At 42.5% G+C, this 7,709-nt stretch overlaps 1 long non-coding RNA gene across 1 annotated transcript in view; it reads right to left on the bottom strand.

The window, feature by feature from the left end:
* Positions 1-2,854: 2,854 nt before the first annotated feature.
* LOC311516041 overlaps positions 2,855-7,709 on the bottom strand; it is a 31,193-nt gene continuing 26,338 nt past the window's right edge. The window contains exon 2 of the long non-coding RNA XR_014710297.1: positions 2,855-3,405. This is a non-coding gene — a long non-coding RNA (uncharacterized lncRNA). The remainder of the gene's footprint in view (positions 3,406-7,709) is intronic.

The raw sequence follows: 7,709 nt of genomic DNA, 5'->3' as shown, positions 1-7,709 counted from the left end.
TGATATAGTTCCCTTGTGATTCTTGTACAGACCTCTCTGCTCCAGTGATGCCCTTTAAAGTCAGCTTTTGGAGCCTTGTGGTTTCAGCAGAATAAGGATTGGTTCTCTGCCAATGGTCTTACTAAACTGGTCCGTGTTATTGCAGGTAATGAAATGATTCTTCACTCATTTACATGAGTGTGTGAATCAGGAGCCAGTAGAATAACACAAGTGGAAGCCAGCGTGAATGAGAGGAGAATGAGGCCCTAGGAATCTCATTTGTTACCTTAAAGCCAAAATAAAGCACACTTGAGAAGCAAAATATATGTAAATAGAAAACCTTGCTGGGACCAATGAAGGGGGTGAACAGGACCATGTTATTATAGATAGATAGAAATGCACTAAAAGAGTAATGCCACTCAAAGCCTGATCTGCCAGTGCAGAAAACTAAGGACTGAATACCATATAATGTATAGAATGTGCCTATCCCATTTTCTAGCCACAATAAATCCTGCAACCACACACTAAACTAAAACACTGCAAAACTGACATAAGTCAATTGACCAGAACTCAACCAACCCTCCAGTAAAAGAAATTCAGCCCTACCTCTCCACAGGGATAAACCACCCCTCAGCATACTCCTGAGTGACTAGATAAGGCTTGCCGTGAAAAACAACATGCTCAGGCCCTGTGAGATCAATGAGAGAAGCAAATTCTGGATTTGTGTGTCCTCCAGTGAGAAGACCCTGCCTCCAGATCCAACATATGAAAATCTAGGGATTATCTGTGAGAGCATCTCCTGATCTCATCTGTTGGGATAAAATAACAAGGAGAGGTGAGTGCTAGGATAACCCTGATAATAACCTACATTCTGTATCCTTGTGGCATACAGTTATCAATACTGCTAGCTTGGTCATCATTAAGAAATGAACCTGGACCTCCACTGTTAAGAGCATATTAAGCCTCTACAGCTTGAGCTAAAGGGTTACATGGCTTTTGCTGGTAGCTATAACAAACCCAGATCCTCTCTGGATCAGTCACAAAGGGAAATATGTAACACACTGAACAGTGGGTTACACAATCACAGATGATTTTTTTATTTTTTAGAAAAGGGTAAGCTTTTCACCAGGATCATCTTTCTTTGTCCCAAGGTACTTCCTTTGGATGACCTTTCTCTTCCCCATTTTCTGCTTTACATTTGCCCCCTTTTGTGTTACTGCTGAGTGAAGGGTTTGGCATCCCCTCCCCTGAACACTGCTTTTAGGTTCTCATACCACACTTAATACAGCTCTTGTCTGATCCTGTGTGTTTAACAAGACCCCACAAAAGGGTGCACCACCTGAGATATAACAGGCTTTGAGAAGGACACCCCAAACCAGGACTCAATAAACGTGTCACTTGGAAAGGAATCCGGTGAGCAGAGCTGAATCAGCTTGTTCCTATGAACAAGTGCTGCTTGTCGTTCTGTGTACTCAAAAGACGTGAAATGTCACAAAATGAAATTCTGCTTCTCACTGCTCTCTAATGTTGTGGTCACTGTTATGAACACATCGCGGATGGCCATGCAGTATATCATAAGCTCCCAATCTGTACAGGACTAAGAATTGTCTGACCTGCTGTGTGCCAGGGAAAGAAACAACACAGATTACTTTTGGCATTCACAGAGCAGCTAAACATGGTGCACCATTGCTTTTGGGCTCAGGAAACAAGCACAGAGTGGTGGGATTGCATCATTATGTAAGTCTGGGATGATGAGCAGTGGCTGCAGAATTTTCTGATGTGGAAAGCCACCTTCCTGGAACTGTGGGTGGAGCTCACTCCAGCCCTGTGGCACAAGGACACCAAAACAAGAGCTGCCCTCTCAGTGAACAAGTGTGCGGCAATCACTGTGTGGAAGCTGGCAAGTCTACAATTCTACTGGTCGGTCGCAAATCAGTTTGGAGTTGGGAAGTTGGTACTGCATTAATGCAAGTGTGCAGGGCCATTAATTGCTTCCTGCTACAAAGGACAGTGATTCTGGGCAATGTGTGGGAAATAGTGGATGGCTTTGTGGCAATGTGATTCCCTAACTGTGGCGGGGCAATAGATAGCACACATATCTCAATTTTAGCTCAGACCATCTTGCATGGGAGTATATTAATAGAAAGTGGTACTTCTCTATAGTATGCAGGCACTTGTGGTTCACCATGGGCATTTCATTGATATCAACACAGGGTGATCAGGGAAGGTGCATGATGCATGCATCTTCAGGAACACTGGCCTGTACAAAAAGCTGCAAGCAGGGACTTTCTTTTCAGACCAGAAGATTCCAGTGGGGGATGTTGAAATGATCATAGTGATTCTGGGAGACCAAGCCATGGCTGATGAAGCCTTACACAGGAAACCTGGACAACAGCAAGGAGTACTTCAACAATAGGCTGCGCAAGTACAGAATGACTGTGGAATGCACCTTTGACAGATTAAAAGTGCACTGGCGCTGCCTTTATGGCAGGTTAGACCTAAATGAGGAAAATATTCCCATGGTCATAGCAGCCTGCTGTGCACTACATAATAGTTGTGATGCTAAAGGTGAAACGTTTTCCCGGAGGTAAAATGTGGACGCTGATCACCTGGCAGCTGATATTGAGCAGCCAGATACCAGGGCTATTAGAGGGGCATAATGGGGGGCTATTCGAATCAGGAAGGCTTTGAGGCACCATTTGGACAATGAGTTCCAGTAAGGTGTCTTTCTATACAGCACTCTGCCATGCTTTGTTAACTTGCAGGAAAATGTTGATGATTCCTGACCATGATTTGTACTCAGCAAATGATCAGATTGCTGCTGTGTATTAATTCCAGCAGCAACCACCATGTGTAGGACACAAATAAAGATTGGTTATCTTTCAGAGAGTTTGTTTTTATTAAATACTAATTAACAACACACACAAAAGGCTTGGTGGGAAGGGAGATAACAATGAACATCAATGTAGGCTCTTATAGCTGTGTGTATGTCCAGCTATCATTTTGAAGCTGTCAGAAGGGATGGAATAAATGGGGTACCTAGACAGGCCAGGAAGTTGCAAGGAATATATGGGAGGAGTTTCAGGGGGGCATGGAAAGCAGTTCTGTATCGGCTGTGGTGGCGGGGAAGCATCATGAATGTCGCATGCAGCATGATTAGGCACTTCAACATCTCCATTTGCTCTTCCATCACTTTTATAATCTGCTCCTGAACCACTAAAATTCACTCTTGACTCTCCTTTCTGTCCTGCCTGTATATTTTATAATTTTCTTTTAAAGTCTCTCTCCATGCCCTGCATTCTTGTTTTTTGGCCTCTGAGGATTGGAGCATCTCTTGACTCATGTCCTCCTTACTCTTCCTTGGTTGCTTCCTTATCTGGTGGAGGCACTCTGCTGTTGTGTAGGAGGTTCTCCTGAAGGCCACATCTGTAGAAGAACGAGAATCAATAAAAAGAAGCATGATTTTTAGTTCGTGCACAACATCAAATCATTATAGTAAAATGCATTTCTTTTTAAATACAAATCAGTTTCTCATTGTCCCTTGACAATCTGGGTGAACAGGGTGAGTTTGGCCCCGGGGAGGGGGATGACCCTGCGTACTCCACATTGTCCTCCTACTCAAACTCCTCATCCATGACTTTGTCCTTGGGGTTAATTCTGCTGTCTGCTGTGTCCAGCCCCACCAAAGTATCCATGGGTCTCTTGGTGATGGAGGTGAGGTCGCCACCAACGAGGGCATCTAGCTCCTTATAGAAGCAGCAGGTCTTCAGCACAGCACCAGAGTGATGGTTTGATTCCCTTGCTTTCTGGTATGTCTGCCTCAGCACCTTTGTCTTTGCACAGCAAAACATGTTCCATTTGTATCCCTTATCCAACATGCCATGAGAAATCTGCCCATAGGTATCGAAGATCCTACGGTTGGAGAGGATCTGGGACTGCACAGTCTCCTCTCCCCACAGTGCCAACAGATCCAACAACTCATGTGTGCTCCAAGTGGGACAGCGTTTGCTGCATGGAGCCACCATGGTCAGATGGGAAGATGCAATGTGAGCTCTCCATGCCAAGCAAACAGGAAGTAGAATTTCAAAAATTCCCAGGCCTTTAAATGGGGAGGGGTGGATACCTGTATACCTAGGTACTGAGCAATGGAGTTCGAACTGCTGACCAGAGCAGTCAGGATGAGCATTGCAGGAGACCTCCTGGAGGCCATTTACAGTGACATAACCAAGCGCAGTGTCTACACTGAAACTTTGCCGCAAAAAACTCTATGCCTCTCGTCAAGGTGGTTTTATTTTGTCAGCAAAGCAGGAGATTTTTATCATTGGAAGGAGCACTGTAGTCTGTACGCTTCCACCATTTTGTCAATGAAAGCTGACTTTTGTTGACAAAACTCTGTGGTGTAGACAAGGCCTCTGTTTCTCCAAGCGGACAGCCAATCAGATACATTTCATAACCTCAGAAACAAGACAATTTAACTATTCTGCCTTTTAGAATGAAACAAGGACTAGAAAAGTATCATATCCACTATGATGTGACTATGTTGGACAACATATTTAAACTTGGAGAGTGGTCAGTTTGGATGAGCTATTACCAGCAGGAGAGTGAATTTGTGTGTGTATGGGGGTGGGGGTGTGTGAGAAAACCTGGATTTGTGCTGGAAATGGCCCACCTTGATTATCATGCACATTGTAGGGAGAATGGTCACTTTGGATGAGCTATTACCAGCAGGGTAGTGAGTTTGTGTGTGTGGTTTTTGGGAGGGGGGTGAGGGGGTGAGAGAACCTGGATTTGTGCAGGAAATGGCCCAACTTGATTATCATGCACATTGTGTAAAGAGTTGTCACTTTGGATGGGCTATCACCAGCAGGAGAGTGAATTTGTGTGGGGGGGTGGAGGGTGAGAAAACCTGGATTTGTGCTGGAAATGGCCCAACCTGATGATCACTTTAGATAAGCTATTACCAGCAGGACAGTGGGGTGGGAGGTGGTATTGTTTCATATTCTCTGTGTGTATATAAAGTCTGCTGCAGTTTCCACGGTATGCATCCGATGAAGTGAGCTGTAGCTCACGAAAGCTCATGCTCAAATAAATTGGTTAGTCTCTAAGGTGCCACAAGTACTCCTTTTCTTTTTGTGAACATATTTCATATGTAACAGACATCAGTTATGGAGGGCAAAAGCATTTTTCCCAAGAGAAGCATGTTAAATTCAATATGTTTCCTTACATTGAATGGCTGAAATTTTGGTGCGAAGTGTACTGGTCTGGCAAGGAGGCAGGAACTAGGGTGGGACATGTAAAAATGAAATAGTGGAGCAAAGAGATCTAACTTTGGAGAAAAACTACTTTTCACAAGTTGGGTAACCTTAATTAAAAGCCAAAGGGCTCTGTTCTCCTCTTCCCATGCTTAACTCCATGAACCAAAGTCAATGGAAAGACTCCCAATGACTTTAATGGGCATTAGACCAGCCCTTATAGAGGGAGAGGAGAATAGCTGATTATTTTCCCTTTTTCAGCAAACCCCTATATAGTAGTTAAAACTGCTTCCATTGGGCAGTTCAGCAGTATAATGGTTTGTCTCTTACATGCGGGAAATTGTTCTAAATATGCTGATCTGAAAAATATTTTTCAGACAGTGTAAGCATTTAGAGGCAGATCCTCAGCACAACTTCATTGACTTCAATGGACTGGTGCTGATTCGCACCAGCTGAGGATCTGGCCCAACCCATTAGTCATTCTCAGCCAAAATTACTATTTGATTTCAATGGACAATTTTATCTGAGAATTGCATGTAGGATCAGGCCTACAAAGCAATAAAAAAGAAGCCTTGTTAGGTATGATTATGATTAATCACTGACTTGGCTTTTCCTTTCTCTGAATCCAGGCTCACATAGACAGATTCCTGCCACATGTGCCCCATCCCTCCTGGGGATTTAACAGACAGAAGCTGAAAGAATTAGATGGAAATATCCTATCTGAGCACCTCATAATCTTTAGAGTGGTAGCCGTGTTAGTCTGTATCAGCAAAAACAACAAGGAGTCCTTGTGGCACCTTAGAGACTAACAAATTTATTTGGGCATAAGCTTTCGTGGGCTAAAACCCATTTCATCAGATGCTGATGAAAGCTTATGCCCAAATACATCTGTTAATCTCTAAGGTGCCACAAGGACTCCTCATTGTTTTTTCATAATCTTTAGTGTGCTTACCTGCATAACAGCCCTGTAAGGTAAGGGAATGTTGTTAGTCACATTTTAAAGATGGGGAGCTGGTACAGAGAGACTAAGTGACCTACACAACATCACATAAGAAGGCTGTGGCAGAATGGAGAGTTAAACCCAGGTCTTCCAAATCCGAAATTAACACCCTACCCACTGGTCCATCCTTCTGCTCCTTTCTTATCACTTATTCATCCTTACAACCTCTGCTATATAAATAAATCCTGAATAAGATCTTTCTTTCTCTTTTTAAAAAAAGAAAAGGAGTACTTGTGGCACCTTAGAGACTAACCAATTTATTTGAGCATGCTCATATAAATTGGTTAGTCTCTAAGGTGCCACAAATACTCCTTTTCTTTTTGCAAATACAGACTAACACAGCTGTTACTCTGAAACCTTTCTCTTTTTGTCTCTCCTGATTAGATATTCCAGTTGGTGGGTCTACCATCATCTAAGCCATGGTATCTCAACCTAAAAGTCACAAACATGTTTCAGGGGATCATGACCATCCTGCCTTTCCATATGGTTGGCTAAATGGGAAGTGGGTCCTGAAATATTTTCTGTTGTAACTTGGGATCATGATATAGAAAAGTTTGAGAATCACTGATCTAGTAGAATTTCACATTTTGTATGTTGTTCTTTTTTTTTTTTTGTATGTTTACTCTGAAGGCTTAAGTACAATTTTTTGCAATGTTTGGATAAACTTTGTCAAACAGTGTTTTGAGTTTCAGATCATTACAAAATTGCTCTGCCTTGAAATGTTAACATGTGTGTAACATTTCTTTGTATCCCTCTAGCTAAAAAATGGTTTGTGACTACTCCAGATTTTCCACATGGTTAAATCTCCTTAAAAACATGTGCAGACTGTATTAGAAGAAGAAAATAGGTTGTAATTATTACAGTTATTAATAATTGTATCTAATTATAATGGTTGTAGTGCGTGTATAAGTAGTTTGCCTTCTGGTGGTTGGTAGATGAGTGGTGGTTTTGTGAATACCAGCGGTGGCCTAAATGTTGGACTTATGCACCTAAAGTGGCAACCCCCTTGTGAATGGATCCCCTTGTACTTTGTGGAGTTCATGACATCTGCAGGGCAGTGGAGTCTGGTGGTAACCAGGAGCCTTGCAGAGCTCATGGGATCTGTGTTATAGAGACCCTGTGGACCTCTTACACTCTATATTAGTCCTACATAGTTATTAAAAAAAACTTAACTCCGTTAAGGTTGCTGCTACAGGATGTAGTAGTCTAAGGAATGCTACTGTTAATAAAATCTAAGCATTTTGAGGTATCAGTAATGAAGAGCTAAGGAAAGATAGATAAATATTCACCTCCTAAACACTCAGATATGTGATCTCTTAAATAGTGGTAGCTGAGGAGGTGATGTTTTGATTCACATGTAGATCCAGTTTAGGCCAGGTTCCAAGCTGTGTTCAAATTCATAACAATGAGATTTCATGAGCTATTGCCATAAGACTTTGGCTACATTTGAACCAGAGTCACAAAACAGGATTTAGGCC

The sequence above is a fragment of the Lepidochelys olivacea genome (assembly GCF_965140295.1).
Source record: "Lepidochelys olivacea isolate rLepOli2 genome assembly, chromosome: 2".
NCBI lineage: Eukaryota > Metazoa > Chordata > Testudines > Cheloniidae > Lepidochelys > Lepidochelys olivacea.
The sequence above is the reverse complement of the archived record's forward strand: the minus strand, read 5'-3'. Positions and strand labels throughout refer to the sequence as shown.